Genomic DNA, 27,247 nt, shown 5'->3' with positions numbered 1-27,247 from the left:
GAAGAGCAGCCACCACTGTCCTTCCAGCTGAGGCTCAGTCTCCACACCAAAGCGTCTGACTGAAGTGCCCAACCGAAGGTGGTGCCAGGACTTCTAAGGGGTCGCTTACTAGCAGGAGGAGTCTGCCCAGTCCCTCCTGGACATTGCCTGAGAGTCCCTTCCCAACCTCGACCCTAGTTCCTGCACCTCCTCAGTGGGCTCTGCACCGTGCTTCTCAGAATACCAGAGATGGATAACATTGGTTTGACCTTGCTCCTCCTGTAGGGAATATAGTTTTATTGAGTTACTCCTACCAACAGTGCTCCTGAGGCACATCCAATTCCATTAGACACTAATAATGAGATAATGCTTTTCTCTTTCCTTTATGTCCTTTGTATGGTTTAGCAATGTCCTTTTTGTATAGGCACAGGAAAACAGTTAATGCTTTGCTTTTGTAACATGGGAGTTTATTAACTCTGAATAATATTTACTCCTGGCACTCATCATATTTACTTGCCTTAAGCCTCAGTCACCCTTACTTCCTAACAGCCCCCAAAAGAGGGTACCGGTAAGGTACAAGGATGGACCAGGGGAAGCTATAAGCTACCCTGGCAAGGAAAAAGGACAAGCTAAGCGACATAAGAAGTATAATCAGTTAAGAGCACGGTCATGGAACAAACTCTGTCCTGACCCATAAAGAAATAACTGATGGACGCTGCTGGGGTTAGGAAAATCTAGCCTGGCCTGAGTACTCTAGTCTGGGATATATAGCAAGATGTCCCCAGGAAGAGCCACCCTTTTAGCTTAATATATCTCTTATTGTGTTCATACAAATGACTAGAAATATTAGTAAACAGTACATTTTCTATGATTGTTTAAATGAATTACTAGCTAAGGAAAGGAGAAAGCAATACACCATAGGTGAGATCCCACTCTTGAGCGGATCTCCTAGTAATTTGGAAGGCTGAATTCCCAGATGAGATTTTTTTCCTTGAGTTAATCTTCCAGAAGAACTTCCCCTGAAGCAGGGACTTTATTTTATTTTTTTAAATTTTTATTAGTGAAACACCTTTAAGTACAGTTGTAGATTTACAAATTTTTGTGTTTGGGTCTCAGTTATACAATAATCAAGTACCCATCCCTTTACAAGTGCCCAATTTCCACCACCATGGGTCCCAGTATACCTCCCACCCCCCATCTTCCCCATCCAACCCTGCCTCCATGGCAGGGCATTCCCTTTTGTTCTCTCTCCCCTTTCAGGTGCTGTGGTTTGCATAAGAGGCATTAAATGGCAATCCTGTTTGGTCTATAGTCTACTTTCAGCATGCATCTCCCATCCTGGGAGGATCCTCCAAACGCCCTTTATTTGGTGAAGCATAGACTTTACATCTGTTTATTCTTATGGTAATGTTCAATAGCCCCCATGTGTACCACCCACCCTTCATGATTTCTATATACCTACTCTGTAAGAGAAAAGGAGAAGAAGAAAGGAGAAATAACTACACTGTAAAAGAAGTAGGGAGACTGAAGCTGTAAGAGAGGAGAATGAGAATGGAGTAAATTGTTCCTAACTATCAACCACCTGTTCTTCCATTTCCTCCATTCTTCTATTTCCTCCGTTCCTTCATCTGTCTGTCACTGTGGGCCCGGTGTGTGTGTGTGTGTGTGTGTGTGTGTGTGTGTGTGTGTGTGTGTGTGTGGAGAATGGTTTTCAGCCACTGAACTCTAATGTCCTGCGCGCCCACGCTTTTTGAACTCACACAGAGGAAGTGAGGAAACCTGACATGATAGGTAAAGGAATAGGAGCGAGACCTGGGAAAAGGACCATCATAAAATATTTCAATACTTAGGGTTCACTGTGCCTCTGAGGGTGCCCCCAGTCAGGGCTGGAGTGATAGCACAGCGGGTAGGGCTTTTGCTTGTGCGCAGCCAGCCTGGCTGAGCCGGGTTTAATTCCTGCACCCCTCTCGCAGAGCCTGACAAGCTACCGAGAGTATCTTGCCCGCACAGCAAAGCCTGGCAAGCTACCCGTGACATATGCCAAACACAGTAACAATCTTAAAATGGAGACGTTACTGGGCCCGCTCGAGCAAATCGATGAACAACGTGAGGAAAGTGTTTGTTTGTTTGTATTTAAGGGTCAGACCTATAGTACAGAGTTTTTGGCACTTGCCTTGCATGCAGCCAAGCCCAGTTCAGTCTCCAGCATTGTATGGCTCCCCCACCTGCTGCCAAGCAAGTTCAATTTCCAGCATTGTATGGCTCCCCCCCCCCCCCCCCGAAGCATCTAGGATGATCCAGGTAACCCCAGCAACAAAGTGCCTGAGCAGCACCTTCACACTGAACTACTTGCCTGGTTGGCCGAGGGTCTCTGGAGGGACACTCGTGTCATTGGAACACTGCTTGATAGGAAACCCCCTACCCCCAGTACTTCCCCTATTGGAGAGAAAATGAAAGAAAAAGAAGGAAAGGGCTAAATAAAGGAATAATGGAGAGAAAGAGGGGGTGAGGGACACCAGACAGATGACCTCGGAATATGTAGGGGCTTTGCTTTCATCCATACTGTTTATGGGACAGGTGACAGATGCACACTCAACTGCCCAGAGTCTCTCAGGCAGATTCCTTGGTAGCACAAGCACGGAATGAGGACAGAGCTAGTACCAGTGCTGACCATGTGGTGGCCCCAGTCAACGGCCTGAAGGAATTTGCTCACTCTTCCATGGCCATGCAGGCCAGGTCTTCAAGATTCCAGGGATCCCTGGGATGGGTTTGAGTCCTCTAATAACTCTGGACCATTTCACTCTGACCATTATATGAATTTTCCAACACTCCTTGAAGAGAGTCTTACCTTCCCACCTCAGAGTTGAGCAACAGAAACTCATCAGGATGAGGAGACCTGCCTGGGTCATGTGGCTGTGTGGACAGCACCCGAGAGCCAGGACCCTCTGAACTCAGCTGAGCTCTAATGGGGCACAATAGTTTAGGACAACATCCTCAGGGGGACTCCAAAAATTTATTTTTAGGCAGAAAACATATTATAAGTACTGGGTTGGAGCAATAGTACAGAGGGTAGTGGGTTTGCTTTACACATGTGGTCAGCCCTAGATTTGATCCTGGGCATCCCATATGGTCCCCTGAGCACTGCCAGGAATGACACCTGAATGCAGAGTTAGTAATCCCTGAGCACCACACAGAGTGTACCATCCACCACTATTAAAAAAACACTGAAACTTCTACAAAAGCTTTGGTCTTGGGGATCGAGCAATAGTACAGAAGGTAGGGCATTTTCCTTGCACGCAACCAAATCAGGCTTAATCACTGGCATCATATATGGTCCCCGACATGTAAGGAGTAATTCCTGAGTGCAGATGCAGGCTCCAGAAATAACCTCTGAGCATCACCTGGTATGCCCTAAAAGGCAAAAAAAAAAAAAAAAAAAAAAAACTAAACAAAACAAAAACCCCAACCCTTTAGTCTCATCTCTTTTAATGCAGCATTTGTATTTATGTTATAACTGTGCAGCATTTTTTTTATTTGCTAGTGTGTATTAAAATATACTCACGTTGGGTATGTGACTCTGTTGAGCCCTGCCTTGTTACCTGAGATTGTGGGTGTGCTATTACCCTATATCTCTGAGTGTGATTCTCAAGTTCAGTTGTATGTGACCTACAGAGCATGGGAAGAAGAAAAGCACAAATTCCTCGTAAGGAGAATGTGACTATCAGTGGGAAACACACCTGAAACACTCCCAAAGTAGCAGGCCCCAGAGAGGTTAGCAGAGATAACCTGCAGCACCTGTGGGGGGTCAGTTAGAAAGAGGGGCTGGGTGGGTAGAAGGGTCCAGGTGGATCTCTCCTGGTTACTTCAGGCTCTGCTGCCACCTTGTGGCCAAGTTTGTATGCAGCTTTTTGATCATTTACTGAGTTGGAGGTAGTGAGAAAAACAGAACATGGTGCATCACTATGTCCACCCAGAGTCTGACTTATTTAGATCAGAGCTAACAACTTGTTTCTTGATGAACAATGTTGTTTCCTGATTTTGGACTGAGCAGCCAGTGTGAGGGAGTCTTCGTGAAGTGATTAGCAGGTACTGTCCATCAGCAGGACTCACAGTGCCTCCTCCAGTGGTTTCCACAGATGCTCCTCACATGAACACATATCAGGACTGTGGTGGAGAACGGGAGTCAAAACTCTGATGAGCCTGTGTCGGTGCACATTAGGAGGGAGCATCTAGGAGAGCAATGGGCAGTGGCCAGAGCGAGCCCTAGAAGTGACAGATCAGGGGAATCCCTCAAGGAAATGAGCAAGTTAAAAGATCTAGAGAAGGCCACAGGATTGGGAGGAGAATGAGCCTGATGAGGAGGGGCTGCAGCAGTTGGGACTCCCTTGAGAGGCCTCTGTTTTGCCAGGTTAAGCGAGGGTGGTTGGGAACCTATTTGAAACCCTAGGTAACCCCTTGCATGCAGCCTGGTTGTGAGAACTCCTGTGTCCTCTGTTGTGAGGGAAAGAGAAGCAGCTACTGTGAAGACAGGCAGATAATGTGCTCTGTGTCTCCTGCAGGAGGGTATTTTGGTCCTGAGTCTGTGGTACAGATACAGCTCTCCCTAGGGAAGCATCAGCGTTGGCTGGGCCATACACAGTTCCTCATGCTAAGATCTGGGAGCAAACCAATTTGGAGTGCAGTGGTTGTTCACCAAATGTGTGTCTGTCTGCCACATCCTGAAGCGTTGTTTCAAAGTACCTGATCCAATCCTCCTCAGTGCCTGGGTCCTGATCTTTCCTCCCTGATAACCAGGTGCCCTGTCCACAAGGTAGGGCAGAGTCCTCTTGGGAATGCATCTTGTTACTTTCACTTTCAAACCAAGAAAGGAGCCAGAACACTGTAGACTTGGCTGTCCAGGATCAATTTTAGGCAGCGCTTGTCCTGGGTCTTTACGGACACCCAGAAACCTGCACCAGGTTCTGCTTCATCCCCCTGGGAGCCTCCTGCCTCTTAGACATGAGGGGTCCTGCACAGTCAGACTTGGGGCCAGAAGCAGGGTTGAGGCTCTAAGCAGCTGACTGCAGGTAGAAAGCTTACTGGCAGATTTGGGAACGTTGGCTTCCTGAACCTTCTCAAGCTGCTGCATTTTGAAATGTCCCTGAAGAGACTTTGAAACAGGTATGTTGGTTTTGCGGACATCTGTCATCAAAGGACATTTGTCTAGAAGGAGTTAAGAGGTGAGCTATGAGGTTGGGGCAGATGATGTAGTGTTCAGGGGGACTGGTCATGTGGTTTTAGAATGGTGTGACTGGAAAAAGGGTCAAGACTGAGACATTGAGTCTTTTTCTTTATTTCAATGTTGCCCTTACTGGGGCTATAAGTGGCGAACTCCGTGTAAGCCCTTATCTTAGTAAATGCAGTGAGTCTACAAATATCAGTTCATTTGGGGAAGCAGATACTGTCCCTATTCCCATTTTTTGGGTAAAAAAACTGTGGCAGGAAATCTGTTATATGAAAATCAGAGAGTGGGGGAGTCCAGGACACTCAGCTCTCAGCCACCAGAACCTATTCTTCTGGGTACTATCGCCTGCTCCCAGATTGCACACAGGAGGCAGGGGGATAAGGAATCATGTGTCAGCTGTGTGTATCCTGGAAGCTCCAGTTGAGCACAGGTTCATGTCCTGGGTCCCTCACAGAGGATCCGGGGTGGAACTGAAATACAGGTGAGCGGAACAAGCCAACAGGAGCATCGCCTTGAGGACAGTGTTGTCTGTGCTGAGGCTTCTCACTTTAGGGATGCGAGAGCCACTAGCTGATGTGGTCTGTTCCTCATGGTGAGGACTTGTCTGGGTTTCTGTCCCGAGTCACAGGTGTTATGTGACAATGGAGAGATGGAGGATGGTTTCCTCCTGAGGCTCAAGTGTTGACAAAAATTCCTGGGTAGAGTGGGGAGCACTGGGCACACTGCTAGGGAGGGAAGGGAAGGGAAGAAAAGAGAAAGAAAGGATTTGGAAGGGGAGAAAAGGGAAGGGAAACGAAAGGGAAAGGGAGAGGAGGGGAGGAAAAGGTAGGAAAGGAGAGGAGAGGGGAGTGAGAGAAGAAGAGAAAAGGGCAGGGAAATGTAAGTTTTCCTGTTGGACCTCAAGTCTGCATTGGGGTGGTCTCAGAGGGCTGGGAGGAGTCTGAGCTGGCATCAGCTATGTGGGACCCCTACCCTCACAGGGAGCATGAGGAGATTTTCTCTCCTGTGGGGGTGTCCCAGACCTGAGCCCTGTGAGACCCAGAGTACTGGGGCCCTGCCTTGCCTGTTGGTCCTGGCTTCCTCCTCCCTTTCTCTCTTCCCAGCCCTAAGGAAATGGAGCGTCGCTCCCCCTGCCCTGTGCTCTGCCTGCTGGCCTTCCTGCTTCTCCTGCAGCTGCCCACCACGGGGTCCATAGGTGAGTCTGTGCTGTGCTGCTGTGTCTCCCCCAGGACCCTGAGCTTCAGGTCTCCTGTGGAGGTGGAGGCTCAGACTCAGATTCCACTCTCCCAGCTTCTCCCACTCCTGGTATTTGGACATTTTAAGCTGAGTTACTAAACCATAAAGTGAGGGGAAGCACCTTGACAATTGTCCAATGGGGTATTGACGTTTAAGTGACCTCTACACTGGTGTGGGGTGTGATTTTGGAGTTAGGTGCACTGGACACCATCGTTAACAGTACTGTCAGTCACAGAGCCTCAATCAACACTTTAAAAACTTATCAAAACTGAAAATATCTTTTTCTCCATTATTTTTTCTCTCAATTTTATGTGTATGGAAAGTTCTGATCTGTCTTCCGTTTATTTCTTAAGGATGTTAGGAGTACAGGAACCCCTCTCTTCACAGAGCCCGTGTTCTAGGGGAGAGTGAACAGTGCAGCACTGATTAGCTCTTCAGCTAGGGAGCTGTTTAGAGGAGACGATGGAGGCTCGGAGCAGGGGGGGCTGGGTGGGCAGGCAGGTTGGGGGAGGGGGCATGGGGCAGCCGTGTTCCCTGAAGGTTGGAGTAGACAGTGATATTTGGGCAGCCATTGGAGGGGGGTGGGGAATGCCTGAGAGCTTCCCGTGGGCAGAGCAGAGGGTTTCCATGAGGAGACTAGTCCATGCATGCAGTGATGGTGACCTGGCCAGAGTGAGCAGAGGGACAGAAGCTGGAGGGTTCTGGAGTCTGGGTGGTCACTGCAATGGGGCCCATGTGCCATGTGGGAACTGTAGAGACAATTCTGCTTAGGGCAGAGGAAAGTTGTGATTAGCTCAGATGAAAGGTCAGATGGGAGGGTCGAGATAGGGGGACAAAGGCAGATGAGGGGCTGGTCTTGCAGAAGTCATTCCAGGCCTCAGAAGGCCCCAGAACTCAGAAGTGGTTGGGAGATCCTCCTTAGTTTATTTTTTTATTTAAAAAATTGAGTTAAGGGGATGGAGCTATAGTACAGCATGTAGGGCGCTTGCCTTGAACGCGGCCAACCCGGGTTTGATTCCCAGCATCCCATATGGTCTCTTGAGCACCGCCAGGAGTAATTCCTGGGTGCAGAGCCAGGAGTAACTCCTGTGCATCGCCAGGTGTGACCCAAAAAGCAAAAAAAAAAAAAGTCAAAGTGAGATATACAGTTACAAAGTTGATCATGATTGGGTTTCAGTCCTGTGATGTTCCATCACTCGCCTCTTCACCAGTGTACATTTTTCCGCCACCAATGTTTCCAGTTTCCTCCCCACCATGTCTCCTACCACTGTCCCCACCCCTGCCTACCTCTATGGCAGACACTGTTCTTCCCTCTCTCTTATTTTCCTTTTGAGCACGGTGTTAGCAATACTGTTACTGAAAGGGTATCACGTATATCAGTTTACCTTCTTTTTTTTTCTTTTTTGGGTCGCACCCGGCAATTTTCAGGTGTTACTCCTGGCTTTGCACTCAGGAATCTCTCCTGGCAGTGCTCGGGGGACCATATGGGATGTTCGGTATTCAACCCAGGTCTGGTTGAATATTTTGCTATTGCTCCAGACCCATCACTTTACCTTCTTTTAGCACCCAGTTCATGACCGGAGTGATCATTTCCAATTATCATTGTCATAATGGTCCCTTCTCTGTCCTAACTGCCCTCCCCCACAACTTGTGGCAGCTTCCATCATGGACTAGTCCTCCCGACCTACGTTTCTACTGTTTTTGAGTATTATTCTTAGACTATTTTTGTAAAAATATCTTGCAAATGAATTTAGTAACTGTCTATCCCTCTCCCTCTGACTTTTTTCACTTAGCATATTTCTTTTCACGGAGAGATCCTCCTTATTTAACAAGCAGTGATTCTGGCTCCTGTGAGTGGCAGAGTGGGGGCAGGTGTTTAATGAAATGATATAGAACTCTAGTTTTTTGTGTAGATGTAATTTTAAAAAATTTTTTTCTTTTTGTTTTCTGTATCATACCTGACAATGCACAGGGGTTACTCCTGGCTCTGCACTCTGGACATACTCCTGGCGATGCTTGGGGTACCATATGGGATGCTGGGGATTATCCTGGGTTGGCAGCGTGCAAGGCAAATGTCCTACTCGCTGTACTAGAGCCCCAGCCCCGAGTGTAGATGTAATTTAACTGAGGAGAAAGACAGGGGCACAAATGATCAGGTTAGAGGTGGGAGCGGAACAGATCCTGTTGTGAATGTCAGAGTTCTCACACTGACAGCTATGCCCTCTGCTCAGTTTTATTTCTTTTTCGAACCATACCCAAGATGAGGGACCACTCCCCTGGGGTGTGTGTGGGAACCATACAGAGCGGGAATGTTCCTGGGGATCCTGCATACAATGTATGAGTCCAGCCCTTTGTGCTATTTCTCTGCCACAATTTTCATTCTGTCCAATGATTGGTGAGATAATAGCTGTGATATTAAAAATGTGCCCTCTGGAACATCAACCAGTATCCCAAGGGGCTAGAGGATAGTAACCTGGATAAGGTGTGTGATTTCACATAACTGACTGGGTTTCTGTCCTTGATACTGCATCTGGTTTCCTGAGCTTCACCAGGGTGTATCCATAAACGCAGGGACAGGAATAATCCTGAGCACTGCTGGGTGTAGTCGCCTGCCCCCACCTCCCTACAGTATCCTGGGAACTACTTTTTTCTGTGCACATTTGGTCACACCCCAGACTTATAGAATCCATGTGGGACTGGGAACCGAGAACCAGCAATTTGTTTGCAAGCCCCTGGTGCTTCTGATGCATATGGAAAACTTGAGATCCACTGAATCAGAGTCCTGTATAAAGACTCTACTGGGATGGTGACTTAGGTGGGACTCTCTGTCATCACTTCTGGGTCACAAATTGCAGACTGCAGATCTTATTCAAATCTGTGTCACTATTACTCCATGCTCCAGCCTGGGGTCTTCTCATCGGGACCTGTTCCAGCTCTCCTGGTTTCTACTCTGTGGGTGTATCTCCTGCCCTGGGCGAGCAGTCCCCCAGCCTTTCACTCTCGTGTCTGTGTCCACAGAGGAGTTCCTGGTGATTGACTCCTCAGACCCTATTATTGCTGTGGTGGGAGGTGACATCACACTGCCCTGTCGTGTGTCCCCGGCCATGAATGTTGAGAACATAGAACTGAGGTGGTTCCGCTCCAAGTTCTCCGAAGCTGTGTTCATCTACCAAAACCATCGGAGGAGGCGGAGGAGCAGCTGGCACAGTACAGGGGGCAGACCTCCCTGGAGATGGACCTCCTTCCCAGGGGGAGGGTAACATGCACATCCACAAGGTCCAGGTTTCGGATGCTGGAAGGTATACCTGCTTCTTCAGAAAGGGAAGCTTCTATAAGGAGGCTGATTTGGAGCTGAGGGTGGCAGGTAGGTGACTCGATCTACATTCTAAAATCCTTGAGTGCTTTCATTGACAGGAACCTCAGAGACCAAGAAAATCATTTAAAATTTTTTATTTTAATGTAGAAAAAAGCCACAACTGTTGATACGATTCTATAATTAAAATGGATTAGATAACATAGCTGAAATATTAAAATTACTTGTTCTAGAAAATCCATTTATGTATCATTGTTATATCTGATCGCAGGGCTGCTATGTCCTTGTCTAAGGATTTAGGAGGTGTCTTGCAGCTGCATATGTGGCCATGTAGTCCAGAGACATCAGGATCTATGGTCTTCACCAAAGAGATCACATGGTGGCAGTTGTGGGAGGTGGGTGTATCTGCCAAAGTGTCCAGAAGTACGGGAGGTTAGGGAGAGGCTACCACCCCGACTCTGAAAACAACACCAGAGTTTGAAGTCTGGGCACTGGGTACCTGAAGTTATTTGCAGATTGGCTTCTTTGCAGAGAATGTGTGTGAAACGGTGGAGTTGAGCCTTTGGCATGGCTGTAGTGGTGGGGTGAGGTGCTGTTGCAGAGCATTTGCTGGGCCTGCCCACTTCCCATGAGTGCTCTAGAGTTTCAGCTGCGGGGACTGGTGATTCCATAAAGTTTAGCTGCTTGGTGTGCAACTCCTGGGTGACTGAGCTGGGATTTGATGGAGCAGGGCTGTCAGCTGTAGAGTTTTTGAATGGGGAAAAACCATACCTGAAAGTGTGAGGGATACCCCCAGATGGCAGAGCTCAGGGCACTGGGAAACTCTCATATGCAAAACATGCACTCCAGGCTTTTGAACCATCTCTGTGACCCCCAGAATTCCAACCCACTCAGGCCCCCAACTGGCTGTTGTGGTGGGGGAGGGGATTTCCAGAGCATGGGTACAAGGAAGGCCATGTGGTGCTAGAACAAACCAGGACCCTATGAAGGATGGGTCTGAGCTCCAGCCCTTTGCTCTATCTCCCTGACTCCAGAACTAGAATTCTAAGAATGATGGAAATGTGAGGAATGTTTTAGTGATAATACTCAGGGATGTAATTATTAGGAGGGACTCAGGGACAGTGCTATTACTATATGTAATATTTTGGTGCTAGTGAGTATATATTTTAATGACAATTTGAATTAAAATTTTTTTTTTTTTTGCTTTTTGGGTCACACCCAGTGATGCACAGGGGTTACTCCTGGCTCTGTACTCAGGAATTACTCCTGGCGGTGCTTACGGGACCATATGGGATGCTGGGAATCAAAGCCGGGTCAGCCGTGTGCAAGGCAAACCCACTGTACTATCACTCCAGCCGCTTTTAAAATTATTTTTTAAAAAATTGAATCACAGAGAGATACACAGTTACAGAGTCGTTCATGATTGGATTTCAGTCATAATATATTCCAACACCTGTCCCTTTGAAGTGTACATTTCCTACCACCAGTCTCCCCATTTCCCCTCTGCCTGCATCTATGGCAGGGACTTTTCTTCCCTTCTTTCTCTCTAGCCTTTATGGTATGCAATACAGATACCGAAAGGCTAACTTTATGTAATTTTAAAGTGTTTTAGCATGATGCAGCTGGAGTTGAAGAAAGATGTCCTGGGAGATGTATGAGGTAGAAAGGGTGAAAGATGAGGATGGAATGAATCTGCTATGAAATTCTTCCTCCCATTCTCTAGTCCGTGAACCTTCTCCCTGCTCAGCTGGGGAGAAGTGCTCTGCCTCAGTGCCACCCTTGTCCCTTCCTTCTGTGCCTGGTGATGGGGCAGCTGCTTTCACTTGGGGGCGGGGAGATGGGAGTAGGTAGCCTCCCACATAACTCCCAGATGCAGACTGGCTTGAGGGCTTTTGTGCTTGCTCAGATCCAGCCTCCTACCGTCCCTCTCCCCTGCAGGTGTGAACTCTGCCCCTGAGGTGCACATCACAGGGACCGAGGAGGATGGGGTCCGCGTGGTGTGCAGGGCGGCAGACTGGTTTCCCAAACCCCAGGTGCAGTGGAGAGACTCCAGCGGGGGGGATGTTTCTGGCCTTCTCAGAGACCCAGGCCCTGGACGCTGAGGGGCTGTTCAGCTCGGAAGCGGCGCTGGTGGTGAGAGACAGCGCCATGGGGAACGTGACCTGCTCCATCCTCAATCCCATCCTGGGCCAGGAGAAGGCCATGGCCATTTTCATCCCAGGTGGGCTCTGCTGCACTCTCCCATGTGGATAGGGGAGCAGGAGGGAGGGGTGGGCACTCCTCGGGGAGCTGGGCTGGGCTGTCCTGGCTGTGCCCTCACGGGGCCTTCTGGGGGGCCACAGAGCCCTTCTTCCCCAATGCCTCTCCATGGAAGCTGGTCTGTGTGCTGTGTGTGACCTTGCTAACGTTCCTGATCCTTGGTGCTGCCTATTACACCGGGAGAGAACGTTCCATAAAGGTGCAGGAGAGGCAGCAACGAGAGAAGTGGCACCAGGATCGGGAGGAGGATGAGCAGGCAAAGCAGGCTGCACTGAAGGCCATAGGTAAGTCAGGACAGGCCCAGGCCCAGAGTGACCCAAGGATTATGGGTAAGAATCCTGCGCTTCAGCTCCAGGATTGCAGAGCAAGTGGCCCAGGAGTCCCCAGAGGGTGGAGTTACCCACAGACCCTGATGCGTTTGGAGTGGAATTTTGTGATATAGATTTTTTTTTTTTGGTGGATTTTGCAGGTCCACAGTTTTCTTTTCTTCAGGTAAGGGAGTTCATGCTTTTATTTTTTGTTTTCTTTCAGATGAATTGCAGGCAGATTTAGGTAAGTTTTGCTTTTCTTCAACTGCCTGAGTCCTCTTCCTTGGAGGACTTGTGGTTCTGAGCTCACCTGTTCCTGTTGCCTTTTAGACCAGAGGAAGGCTGAGTACTTGACTGGTGAGTGATACTCCAGGTCTCATCTGTTCCCGGGTGTTCCTCATCCTGTGTGTGCTGGGGACACACATGTGGTCATTACAGGAACCAGATAACTAAATGGTGATATAATGAGTTTAGGAGTGTGACTCCTGCCCTTTCCTCATAACAGCACCCAGGGAGAGCCTGTCCCCTGTGGTCTCTAATGTGATAGTCAAATAGTGATGGGAGACGGCCAGGTAGTGATGGGAGACCATCAATTAGTGAGGTCAAATAGCTGGGGACTCGGCTCAGCAGGCGTGGGAACGTGGTGGGATGGTGGCTCCAATGCTGCAGAGTAGTGCTGTTGCCTCAGAAAGTTCACTGCCCCAGAACTGACCTCATCTCTTGCCTTAATCATTTCCCCTTTTATTTTTTTAGTATCTTTTCAAGAGAAAAACTGAATATAAAATTTAATGCATAAAAATAACTATTGAGGAACAGTTAATGTCTTATTCTCTTAAATATTTGAACACATAGTATAATCTACAAGTCTTAGTGGCAAACTTGAACAAAAGTAGCAGAAGCATGTATTATAATTTGAAGCTAAGGCAGCTAGTCACAACAGGAGAGTGGTGGGACCAGCCTGTCATGCAGGCTTCCTAACCAGTGTCCTGACCTGTGTTTGCACATGCAGGAGCTCCCCAAATCCAGAACCCCCCTTCTGTCACTCTGACATTGAAGATCCTGTAACTGTCAGAGAGGGTGGGGTGGAGTGCTGGACTGTAGCCTGGGCTGGGAAGGCTGCTTGACTGAGCTCTCACCAGTTCCTTTTCAAGCCTGGAGGAAGGCCCAGCTGTACGCAGGTAGGTGCTCTAAGTGTCCTATGACTCCTCACTTCTGTCCCTTCTCTATCCAAGGACCCCACGACAGAAAGGAGTCACTGTCAGTTTTGTAACCTCCATCTAGGGCTGCAGGGACTGTCTCTGGGGCACAGATCTGCCTTCTCTGACTCCTCTACTGAAGGGTCATGTTAGTGTGAGCAGCCCCCTTGGAAAATATCTTGTTTATTTTTTTTGATTACATTCAATATATATATTTTTTACAGTTGTAGGTTTACAATTTTTTTGTGCTTGGGTTTTGATTATACAATGATCAAATACCCATCCCTGCATCAGTGCCCATTTTCCACCACCATGGATAATATCCCTCCTACCCCCATCCCTCCCATCTCACCCTGCCTCTGTGGCAGGGCAATCCCTTGTGTTCTCTCTCTCCTTTTGGGTGTTGTGGCTGCAAAAGAGGCTTTGAGTTGCAAACATGTTCAGTCCATAGTCTACTCTCAACATGCATCTCCCCTCCTGGGAGGATCCTCCAAACACCCTTTATTTGGTGCTCCCTTCTCTATCTGAGCTGCCTTTTCCCCTAGAATGCCCGGCTGGCCTCTAAGCTATAGAGTAATCCTCCTGGTGTTGATCTCGGCTATTCTTGGGTATTAATCTCATATTTTGTTTCTTTATATTCCTCAGATGAATGCAATCTTTCTATGTCTATCCCTCTCTTTCTGACTCATTTCGCTTAGCATGATACTTTCCTTGTTGTACCACTTCATGACTTCATCTTTTCTAAGAGCTACATAGTACTCCATTGTGTAGATGTACCAAAGTTTCATTAACCAGTCTTCTGTTCTTGGCCATTCAGGTTTTTTCCAGTTTCTGGTTATTGTAAAGAGTGCTGCAATGAACAAACAAGTGCAAATATCACTTCGACTATACATTTTTGCCTCTCTGGGATATATTCCCAGGAGTGGTATTGTTGGGTCAAATGGGAGCTCAATTTCTAATTTTTTGAGAATCGTCCATACAGTTTTCCAGAAAGGCTGAACCAGTCGACATTCCCACCAACAGTGAAAGAGTGTCCCTTTCTCGCCACATCCACGCCAGCATCAGTTGCTTTTGTTCTTTTGGATGTGGGCCAGTCTCTGAGGTGGGAGATGGTATCTCATTGTGGTTTTGATCTGCATCTCCCTGATAATTAATGATGTAGAGCATTTTCTCATGTGCTTTTTTGCCATTTGGATTTCTTCTTTAAGAAAGTTTCTGTTCATTTCATTGCCCCATTTTTTGATGGGGTTGGATGTTATCTTCTTGTGGAGTTCAACCAGTATTTTGTATATCCTTGATATCAACCCCTTGTCAGATGTGTGTTCAGCGAATATCCTTTCACATTCTGTAGACTGTCTTTGTATTTTGGTCACTGTTTCTTTTGAGGTGCAGAAGCTTCTTAGTTTAAGATAGTCCCATTTATCTATCTCTGTTTTCACTTGCTCGGCCAGTGGCATGGCATCTTTGAAGATACCATTAGCTTCAATGTCATGGAGGGTTTTGCCAACTTTGTCTTCAATGTACCTTATGGTTTCTGGTCTGATGTTGAGGTCTTTAATCCATTTTGATCTTACTTTTGTACATGGTGTTAGGCAGAGTTCTGAGCCCACTTTTTTGCATGTAGCCATCAAGTGATGCCAGCACAATTTGTTAAAGAGAATTTCCTTACTCCACTTCACATTACTTGCACCTTTATCAAAGATTAGATGATCATATGATTGAGGGGAGATGTCAGTGTATTCAACCCTGTTCCATTGGTCTGCAGTTCTGCCTTTGTTCCAGTACCATGCTGTTTTAATTATTACTGCTCTGTAGTACAGTTTGAAGTTCGGGAGGTTGATTCCTCCCATTTTCTTTTTCCCAAGAATTGCTTTAGCTATTCGTGGGGGCTTATTGTTCCATATGAATTTCAGGAGTGTTTGCTCCATTTCTTTGAAGAATGTTATGGGTATCCTTATAGGGATTGCATTGCTTTCGGTAGTGTTGCCATTTTGACAATGTTAAGTCTCCCCACCCATGAGCAGGGGATATCTTTCCATTTCCTCATGTCCTCTTTTATTTCCTGAAGTAGCGTTTTGTAGTTTTCTTTGTACAGGTCCTTTACTTCCTTAGTTAAGCTGATTCCTAGGTACTTGATTTTCTGGGGCACAATTGTTAATGGGATTGTTTTTTTCATGTAGCTTTCTTCTCTCTCACTGTTTGCGTATAGGAAAGCCATGGACTTTTGGTTATTGATTTTATAGCCTGCAACTTTACTATACAAGTCTATTGTTTCTAGGAGTTTTTTGGTGGAGGTTATTGGGTTCTCTAAGTATAGTATCATATCATCTGCGAATAGTGAGAGCTTGATTTCTTCCTTTCCTACCTGAATGCCCTTAATATCTTTTTCTTGCCTAATCGCTATTGCAAGTACTTCCAGTACTATATTGAACAGCAGTGGAGAGAGTGGGCATCCTTGTCTCGTTCCTGATCTCAGATGGATGGCTCTCAGTTTTTCTCCATTGAGGATGATGCTTGCTGTAGGTTTGTGGTAGATGGCTTCAACTATGTTGAGGAAAGTCCCCTCTATACCCATTTTAGCTAGGGTTTTCATCATAAAGGGGTACTGGATCTTGTCAAATGCTTTCTCTGCATCTATTGATATGATCATATGCTTTTTATCTTTTCTTTTGTTGATATGATGGATTATGTTGATTGATTTCCGAATGTTAAACCATCCTTGCATCCCCGGGATGAATCATACTTGGTCATGGTGTATGATCTTTTTGATGAGTAGTTGGATTCTATTTGCTAGTAGTTTGTTGAGGATCTTTGCATCTGTGTTCATCAGGGATATCGGTCTGTAATTCTCTTTCTTTGTGGTATCTCTGTCTGCTTTTGGTATCAGTGTGATATTTGCTTCGTAGAAACTGTTCAGAAGTGTTTTTGATATTTCAATTTCGTGGAAAAGTTTAAAAAGGATTGGGAGTAAGTCCTCTTTAAAGATTTGGAAGAATTCACTAGTGAATCCCTCCGGGCCAGAACTTTTGGCTTGGGGAGACTTTTTATTACAATTTCAATTTCCTTGATGGTGATAGGTCTGTTCAGGTATTCCAGATATTCTTGGTTCAGCCTTTGGAGTCTGTAGGAGTCTAGGAATTTATCCATTTCCTCGAGGTTTTGATGTTCCATGGCATAAAGCTTCTCAAAGTACTCCCTGAGGATCCTTTGAATTTCTGTAGTTTCTGTTGTAATGACCCCCTTTTCATTTCTGATTCGGTTTATTAGGGTTTTCTCTCTCCCTTTCTTTGTGAGTTTTGCTAGAGGCTTATCAATCTTGTTAATTTTCTCGAAGAACCAGTTCTTGGTTTCATTGATCTTTCGGATTGTTTTTTGGGTTTCCATCTCGTTAATCTCTGCTCTGAGTTTTATTATTTCCTTTCTCCTGTTCAGGTTGTGCTCCTTTTTTTTGGTCCATCTCCAAGCTCTTAAGCTGTGAGGTTAGGTTACTTATGTGTGCTCGCTCCTCCTTCCTGAAGAATGTTTGTAGAGCTATAAACTTTCCTCTTAATACAACTTTTGCTGTGTCCCATAAGTTTTGGTAACTCGTGTTCTCATTTTCATTTGTTTCTAGGAATCTTTTGATATCCTCTTTGATTTCCTTTCTAAGCCACTCGTTGTTAGTAGAGCACTGTTTAATTTCCAGGTGTTTTATTCAGTTTTCTGTTTTTGTGTGTAATTTACTTCTAATTTCAGCGCATTATGGTCTGAGAAGATCGTTGATACAACCTCTATCTTCTTAATTTTATGGAGGCATGTTTTGTGGCTCAGCATGTGGTCTGTCTTGGAGAATGTTCCATGTACCCTTGAGAAGAATGTGTATTCAGCTTTTGAGGATGAAGTGTCCTGTATATATCTACTAAGTCCCTTTCTTCCATTCTTTCCCTCAGATGAAGTATGTCCTTGCTAAGCTTGAGTCTGGTTGATCTATCAAGAGGTGACAAAGTGGTGTTGAAGTCTCCCACTAGTATTGTGTTGCTATTGATGTCTTTTTCCAAATCTATGAGTAGTTGTTTTAAGTACTTTGCTGGTCTCTCATTAGGTGCATATACATTTATTATTGTAAGTTCTTCCTGTTGTACAGATCTTTTGATCAATAAGAAATGGCCTTCACTTTCTCTTATGACCTTCTTCACTCTGAAATCGATGTGGTCTGATATAAGGATGGCTACCCCAGCTTTTTTATGGGAGCTGTTTGCCTGTAGGATTGTTTTCCAGCCTTTGACTCTGAGTCTGTGTTTGCTTTGACTATTGAGATGTGTTTCTTGCAGGCAGCAGAATGTTGGGTTCAATTTTCTAATCCATCCTGCCATTCTATGTCTTTTAATTGGTGCGTTTAGCCCATAGACATTGAGAGAGATTATTGTTATGGAATTTAAAATACCTTGTTTTTAAATTTCTTTTCTTCTCCCATAGTTTTCATACACAAATGCAATAGATTTCTGTAGGCAGTTTGTAATATCTCTACAGGAAGTTCATTGCTCCTAAGAGTATATTTTACATTTATTAAATACTTACATGGATTAATCCAACTGTTTTTGCATCCATCTAAGCAAAAGAGACAGAAATTTCTCTGAATGAACATATCTCAGTGGATATATCACAAATTTACACCCTAACTGTGCTGAAAATATTATTTTCTTCATTCTTGTTCTGGGAGACAACAATGCCCCCACAGAAGACATATCAAGATTCTGCATCATATGCAATCTTTGCAATGGTCAGTGATCTTTTACTCTTTCCAGGAGAATTATGAAGGCCAGAGGAGATTATGTGTCACTTGGTCAGTGTGGGACAGAGATACCTCTGCTCCTTTAGTCCTTTAGTCCTCACTTGGAAGATTACTTCAACTGCTTGTTAAGACCCTTAGATTGGTTTTTGGGGAGTAGAGATAGATTCCATATACCTCTTTTGGGGATTCCCTCTTAAATATCCATGTGAAATCCTTAGTTTCAACCATTTGTCTCTAACCAGACATATCCCTCTCATGTAACTTTTTTCTCATGTTGGAGGTAGCATATGTGGGTATAATAGTCCTTTTCTCTGCTGCCATTATGAATTCCCAGATATTTATGGCTTAAAGCAAAACACATTTTCTATTTTCTTGCTCTGCAAGTCATATTCCAGGAAAGTGTGGCTAGGTCTGTGTCCTGTTTATGAAGGCTATTGTCTCTCTTCCCCTCCTTTTTTTTTCTTTTTTGGGGCCACACCCAGCAGTTCTCAGGGCTTACTCCTGGTTTTCTGCTCCCAGATCACTCCTAGCAGAGTTTGAATGATCACGTGCTTGCTGGGGATAAAATTAGGATTGACTATATAAGAGGCAAGTGTTTTACCTCCTGTGCTATCACTTTGGCTCCTTATTTTTTTAAATCATGGTTTACAGTAGGATTAATATATATGCTTTAGAAGGCATACAGTAATACTGACCATTTCCACCACCAAAGTACGAATATCCCTCCACCACTGTCCCTAAGTGCTTTTTGTCCCAGGGAAGTTGTCCTTTCCTTTTTCTAGAGGACATCTTTGTTTGTGACCCATTTTCATTTGCATACCAGCAGCACAGATATATCTGACCCTGAATCTCGGGGTCACATCTCGTTGTCATATTCTTGACATGGTTTTGCTTTTAAGAGTTCTTGTCTACAGAATGGGAAAGGATATTCACCGAATACACATCTGACAAGGGGTTGATATCCAGGATATACAAAATACTGGTTAAACTCCACAAGAAGAAAACATCCAACCCCATCCAAAAATGGGGCAATGAAATGAACAGAAACTTTCTCAAAGAAGAAATCCGAATGGCAAAAAAGCACATGAGAAAATGCTCTACATCATTAATCATCAGGGAGATGCAGATCAAAACCACAATGAGATACCATCTCACACCTCAGAGACTGGCCCACATTCAAAAGAACAAAAGCAACCGATGCTGGCGTGGATGTGGCGAGAAAGGGACACTCCTTCACTGTTGGTGGGAATGTCCACTGGTTCAGCCCTTCTGGAAAACAGTATGGACGATTCTCAAAAAATTAGAAATTGATCTGCCCAGAGGGGAAAGGGTGTTGCTCCCTTCCGCCCTCCTCCCTCTGGAAAGAAAGATGGCGGCCACATGGGAGCCTTGTGGACAGCAGGTATGAGCCGGGGGTGTGGGGGCGGCGACTAAAACCTCATGGGAAGGGGGGCGTTCTGGTCCGTCCTTCACGCCCTACTGAGGTCACCAGTTGCCCCCCGCGAGCGGCTCTCCAGCACGGCCACGGCCCCAGAAGCACAAGGACTTAATGCAGAACCCAGCAGCTTGGAGCAGAAAAGTGAACGGACTATGCATTGATCCAGGCCATCAAGTCTGCCGGAGGGGAAAGGGTGTTGCCCCATTCGCCCTCTCCTCTCTGGAAAGAAAGATGGCGGCCACATGGGAGCCTTGTGGACAGCAGGTATGAGCCGGGAGTGTGGGGGCGACTAAAACCTCATGGGAAGGGGGGCGTTTCGCTCCGCCCTTCACGCCCTACCGAGGCCACCAGTTGCCCCCCGCGAGCGGCTCTCCAGCACGGCCAGGACTCCAGAACACAGAAACCAATTTCTTAACTATCTGACTTTCAGTAGAAATACTTCCAGGGTCAATAGGTAAAAGAGCAGAAATCCAAAACCAACATTTAATTCTTGAACCCAGCCGTAGAAAGCAAATCACTTCACAATGCTTTTTCAGCATGTCTGATTTGGGGGGGGGGGAGGTAAACTCTAAATAATAGTGGTGAATCTTTTATTGAAACAATGAATCTAATCAAAGCAGATAGAGTGTTAACTAGAATTCATCTGCCTCACAGGGACGGGGAGGGGTGGGGGGTGGGGTTTTATTGGGGTTCTTCATGGTAAAAAATAAGTATTGGTAAAGGGAAATGTGTTTGATATTTGCATGACTGAGACATAAACCTGAAAGCTTTGTAACCTTTCCCACAGTGATTCAATAAATAAATAAAAAAATTAAAAACAAAACAAAAAAAAAATTAGAAATTGAGCTCCCATTTGACCCAGCAATACCACTCCTGGGAATATATCCCAGAGAGGCAAAAATTTATAGTCCAAGTGACATCTGCACTTGTTTGTTCATTGCAGCACTCTTTACAATAGCCAGAAACTGGAAGAAACCTGAATGCCCAAGAACAGATGACTGGTTAAAGAAACTTTGGTACATCTACACAATGGAGTACTATGTAGCTCTTAGAAAAGATGAAGTCATGAAATTTACATACAAGTGGTACAATATGGAAAGTATCATGCTAAGCGAAATGAGTCAGAAAGAGAGGGATAGACATAGAAAGATTGCATTCATCTGGGGGATATAAAGTAACAAAGTATGAGATTAATACCCAAGAATAGCTGAGATCAGCACCAGGAGGATTACTCCATAACTTAGAGGCCAGCCGGGTATCCTAGAGGAAAGGGCTGTTCAGATAGAGAAGGGAGCACCAAATAAAGGGTGTTTGGAGGATCCTCCCAGGAGGGGAGATGCATGTGGAAAGTAGACTATGGACTGAACATGTTTGCCACTCAATGCCTCTTTTGCAGACCACAACTCCCAAAAGGAGAGAGAGAACACGGGATTGCCCTGCCACAGAGACAGGGGGGATGGGGGGATGGGGGTGGGGGGGATATTATCCATGGTGGTGGAAAATGGGCACTGGTGGAGGGATGGGTATCTGATCATTGTATAATTGAAACCAAAGCACAAAAAATTGTAAATCTACAACTTTAAAAAAAATAAAATAAAATAAAGGGGAAAAAAAAATAAAATAAAAAAAAAAAGAGTTCTTGTGATTAATTCTGTATTACTTAGGATGATATCTCCATCTCGATGTTTATAATCTTATTTTTCCCCCTTCTTTTTCCTGAGTCTCCTAAGCAGTGCACAGAAGCTGGGGGTCTCCTCCCAGCCATTTTCAACTGAAGGGGAGCATCAGGTCAATTTAGTGCCCAAGGGTGCACAGCTTCTTGGGCTTTGCAGTTGTGAGATTACCCAGGCCACCTGGATTCGGCAGGGGGCGTTGGGAGTTGGTCCTTGAGGGTTGTGCTTGGGAGACCATTTGATGTTAGAGAGTGAGTCAGTGTTTGCCACTTGTGAGGCATGCACCTTTCGTTTCTCTGGACCCATAATTTTAGTTACAGCTGTAAAATTTATTTTTTTTATGGAATTAACATTTTTCACATACCTTGGGGTTAAGACATGGGTTTCTTTGGGGTTCTACTGTGACACTGTTTCTCTTGGAAGCTTTCTAGATCTGGGAAAGACTTGGAAAATAAAGTGACTAGATCCAGTTTTGTTTGATTTTGTTCTCTTTTGTCTCTTTGGGAGGTTTCCCCTCTACCTCCTCACTAAAGGGGTAGACAAATAATTAATGTCATTCCTCTCATTGAATGTGTGTGTCTCCCTGCTTTGAATCTTTCTTCTTCCCTTGAAATCTTCTCAGTTGCCTCTTAACTGGATAAGATAAATCTCTTGCTGGTAGGGCACTTTGCCTTGCACACAGCCAACATGGTCAACCCGAGTTCGATTCCTCCGCCCCTCTCGGAGAGCCCGGCAAGCTACCGAGAGTATCTCGCCCGCACGGCAGAGCCTGGCAAGCTCCCCGTGATGTATTCGATATGCCAAACACAGTAACAACAAAGTCTCCAATGGAGACGTTACTGGGCCCGCTCGAGCAAATCGATGATCAACGGGAGGGCCTTTACCTTTTACCTTTTATGGATTAAGTGAAGCTCAGGCAAGTTGTAATTTTCTCCTTCTATTTTTTAGAGAAAACTTAGAGATCCAGAACAATCTTTCTAAGTTCTTCATAAGTAAAGTGTGGCCTAGAAAATGTTGATTTCTTAATTTTTTTCCAAGAAATTTACTTTTCAGGATAAGCATGTCTATATGCTTGATAAGCAAAGATTGATGATCATATATGGGTAATTACATTTCTGTTTCTCATACTGAGAGATATTTATACAGTCTCTCAATTCCTGGGTATTGAACTTTTGGGCTTATCCTTAATGAAGACATTGGTGCATAATGAGTTTGTGTGTGTGTGTGTGTGTGTGTGCGCACGCATGCGTGAGTGTGCATACATGCATATAAATGTGTCAAAAGTACATAAAAGAATCTGTTGAATGTTTTCATAATGTCCCTAATATTACTTCATTATGATATTTCAGATATGTACTTAATGTATAGTGTCTACAAATCTTTGACATGAATATGTGTATGTGTGTGTGTTTCTTACAGATTGGCGCAAGGACATGTTCCAGACCTGTGAGTGACTTGTTCTTTCTGGGAGATCCTACTGCTGCTACCCACACACCTCTGGTCTCGCCTTCATCTCTCTGTGGTGACACAGATGAGTGGTGGTGGGTGGAGGGTGGTAGGTGTGACTTATATGGAGGTTAAAGCAGTTTCATGGAGTTCACATTGATCCTTAAGAGCCTTGTGACATATTTAACATCTAATCCCAAATCAGTCTTGTGGTTCCTTTTCTTGCTTAGAGGACTGATGTCACAATCTCCTCATTTCAGGAGGCTCATTTCTCCATAATTTCTCCGCACACATGAAGGTACTGGCAGAGGGACAAAGTCACGCTGGTTCCGGGGCCGAGATCTCCAAGCCTACTCGGATTTGTGCCGAGCATCCTCCACCCAGATCCTCCAAATTCCAGTAGGCGGGGAACTGGCCCCCTGGCACCATGTAATCCCATCAACGGCCAAGACTCAGAGACTATAAAAACCAGCTCCCGGAAGAGAACAGTGCAGTCTCCTGCCCCCGCGTCAGACTGTCCTCGCCGCCAGGGCCCCTTGGAGAGGAGCGGGTTGAGCTTTCCTCCCCGCCCCGACCAGGGCTCCGGCAGCCAAAGACCTCCAGGACCAGCCACCACCATGCTGAGACCACTCTCCGCACACATGAAGATACTGGCAGAGGGACAAAGTCACGCGGGTTCCGGGGCTGAGATCTCCAAGCCTACTCGGATTTGGGCCGAGCATCCTTCACCCAGATCCTCCAAATTCCAGTAGGCGGGGGTCACACCCACCAACTGGCCCCCTGGCGCCATGTAATCCCATCAATGGCCAAGACTCAGAGACTATAAAAACCAGCTCCCGGAACCGCGCGGCCGCGAATGCAGCCTATTATGGCATCTTATTATCTCATTCCTACTTTGGACAAACTGGCAGGCTACCGAATGTAGCCTGCCCACACAGCAGAGTCTGGCAAACTCCCCGTGGTGTACCCAATATGCCAAATACCAGTAACAATGATGGGTCTCATTCTCCTAAAGAGCCTTGAATATAATCTCAGGGCTAGGATGAAGGAAACGTTACTGGGGCCTGCTCGAGGCAATCGACGATTAACAGGATGATTTATGATTGTGATTGTGATTTCTCCATAACTTGTAGCTCAGTGTCTGGGGTGAGGTGGCAGTCTGTCCCTGTTTTGAGTCAGGAGAGACTCAGAACATGACTGGTGCTTCTCTCTGTAGGGCCTGTCACTCTGGATCCAGGATCTGCACATCCCTACATTGTTGTCTCTCACAAGAATACAAGTCTTACTTTGAAGGACACTGCCGCTGCTTCAGAATTAGTAGACAGATTTAGCATCTTAGGCCTTGAGGGCATCACATCAGGGTGCTGTTTCTGGGAGGTGGAAATCAGGAATGGAGACAAAAGCTCTTGGAATCTGGGGGTGTGTAGAAAAGACAGGCTGGTACCAAGACGGCTGGTACCAAGAGTCTCCACAAAAGGGGTTCTGGGTTGTGGGGAATGGTGAAGATGGATTTCGTGCTTTTAATACCTTTTACACTCCTCTGTCCCTTTGTCAGTTTCCCCACAGGCTGGGGATTTTCCTGGACCCTGAGGGAGGGGATGTCTCCTTCTATAATATGACTGATGGCTCCCACATTTTCTCCTTCTCTCAGACTTCCTTCTCTGGGACCATTTTTCCATACTTCATGATATTTTCAGGGAAGGTGTCCATGGCCATCAGCTCCGTGGCGCATGGGCCTGAGGTACCTGTACCACTTAACAGTTTTCCGTCTTCTGAGAAGGAGCCTGTGAGCTCAGACTCTGGTGTGAATGGTGCTCCCTCAGGACCTGCATCTCCATTATTGCACTGAAACCCTGAAGTATTGTCCCCAGCAGTGTCTCTCCTATTTCTGGTGACTCTTTCTGGAACTGCAGACCCTATGCCAGATACCTCTGAGTGATTCCTGGGAGATCTGGAGTCTTTCTCTCCTGCTCTGGATGAAGACTTGATTTTACTAGAGGAGATAATTATTTTTGTTTATGAAAATAGGTTATGGGATTTTTATACCTTTGGATAAGAATGTCTGTGAACTGAATTACTTTGCAGAGTAAAAGGAGATTGACTCTATCCAGCTTGAATTTCTGCAGAGAAACTGAGACCAAAGTGCGGTTCCTAGCTGGTTATCTGGGATCTGTGGTCTGCATAGAAAATTGGTCATCTAGACTGGTTAAAGAAACTTTGGTACATCTACACAATGGAGTACTATGTAGCTTTTAGAAAAGATGAAGTCATGAAATTTACATACAAGTGGTACAATATGGAAAGTATCATGCTAAGTGAAATGAGTCAGAAAGAGAGGGATAGACATAGAAAAATTGCATTCATCTGGGGGATATAAAGCAACAAAATATGAGATAAATACCTAAGAATAGCTGAGATCAACACCAGGAGGATTACTCCATAGCTTAGAGGCCAGCCGGGTATTCTAGGGGAAAGGGCAGTTCAGATAGAGAAGGGATCACCAAATAAAGGGTGTTTGGAGGATCCTCCCAGGAGGGGAAATGCATGTTGAAAGTAGACTATGGACTGAACATGATTGCCACTCAATGCCTCTTTTGCAGCCACAACACCCAAAAGGAGAGAGAGAACAAAGGGGAATGCCCTGCCACAGAGGCAGGGTGGGAGGGGGGGTGGGGGGAAATGGGCACTGGTGGAGGGATGGGTATTTGATCATTGTATGACCGAAACCCAAGTACAAAGATTTGTAAATCTACAACTGTACCTCATGGTGCTTCACTAATAAAAAAAAAAAAAGAAAATTGGTCATCTAGTTTTTCTTGGGAATAAATAATACATAGTAGAGGAATCTAATATTTTCCTCTATTTTCTATTTAGACATCTATGTTTCCAACTCTAGTATTTTTTTGTTTATATAAAAAACTGATGCTTTGTTGATTTATGGAGTTCAGGTGAAGGAACTGGTTTCCCTACTTGTCAACATTAGATGAAAAGAGGAGAGTTGCCCATCTGGGGAATATAAAGTAATAGAATGGGAGTCGAACACCCAAAATAGTTGAGATAAGTACCAGGAGGTCTTCTCCATGGCTTGGAAGCCGGCAGCACATCATGAGGTAAAAGGCAGCCCAGATAGAGAAGGGAACACCAAGGAAATGTTGTTTGGAGGATTCACTCGGGATGAGAGATGTGTGCTGAAAGTAGACTATAATCTGAACACGATGGTCACTCAATATTCAATACCTCTATTGCAAACTCTAACACCCTAAAGGAAAGAGTGAGCAAAAGGGAATGTCCTGTCACAGGAATGGAGTGGGGTGGGTGGTGAGATGGCTACTGGGATCATTGGTGGTGGAGAATGGACACTGTTGGAGGGATGGGTACTCGATCATTGCATAACTGAAAACCGAGCATGAAAGTCTGTAAGTCTAAAACTGTACCTCATGGTGTTTCACTAATTAAAAAAAATAAATAAAAAAAGAAGAGAGCTGCTACCAAATGAAGGTGTGACTAAGAGGTTTGTTTGCTTGTTTTTGGGGTCAAACCTTACTATTTTCAGGGCTTACTCTTGGTTCTTGTGCTCATCGATCACGCCTGATGTGGCTCAGGAGAGCATATGGGATGCCAGGGATGAAATCCTGGAGACTGTGTGCAAAGCAAGTGTTTTATCTGCTGTACTATCGCTCCAGTCCCAGACTAAGAGAACTTGAGGGACAGAGTGAATTGTAGTGGGTTTAGTAATGCCAAGTTTAATGGAAAAGGTTAACAGGGCACAAAGGAAAACAGACTTTGAGGATGCATATCTTCAGAAATGTTCACTCTGCAATGGAACACTAACCTGCAGTTGCATTAACATATGCCTCAGACACCTGGGCCCTACGCAAACAGGATGAGAACGCTATTCAGGTCTCCCAAAGAGGAATTGAAAGAGCTATGCTTGGAATATCACGTTTCACTCAAATGAGAGAAAGAATCCGGAGTTCCGACATCTGTCGACGATCAAGAATCAGGGACACTGTCTCGTTTGCCAAGGTGTCAAAAATCTGATGGGCTGGTCACGTAATGAGATTTAAAGACAACCGCTGGACTAGAGCTGTTACCGACTGGATTCCATGGGATGTCAAAAGACTGCATGGCCGCCCACCTACCAGATGGTCAAACTTCTTCATCAAGATCATGAAGATCGGTTTGAGGCTCTTCATGTTCCTAGAGCGAACAGACGCCATTGGGCTACACTAGCACGCGAGAGGGACAAATGGAGACGTTACTGGCACCCGCTCGAGGAAATCGACTATTAACAGGAAGTCAAGTGATCAAGTGATCAAGTGAACCTGCAGTAGTTCTGGGTTTGAGTTTTTGGGAAAAAGGAACATGACAACTGCATCTTCTCCTTCGTATGTGTGTGTTTAT

At 45.5% G+C, this 27,247-nt stretch overlaps 1 pseudogene; it reads left to right on the top strand.

Annotated features, from left to right (window-relative positions):
- The first annotated feature begins 6,316 nt into the window (after window positions 1-6,316).
- On the top strand, window positions 6,317-24,738 carry LOC130036032 (butyrophilin-like protein 1; annotated as a pseudogene).
- Window positions 24,739-27,247: the final 2,509 nt, after the last annotated feature.

Source organism: Sorex fumeus, unplaced genomic scaffold (genome assembly GCF_029834395.1).
Source record: "Sorex fumeus unplaced genomic scaffold, SorFum_2.1 ptg000063l, whole genome shotgun sequence".
Classification (NCBI taxonomy): domain Eukaryota; kingdom Metazoa; phylum Chordata; class Mammalia; order Eulipotyphla; family Soricidae; genus Sorex; species Sorex fumeus.
This window is presented reverse-complemented; position numbering and strand designations above follow the sequence as displayed.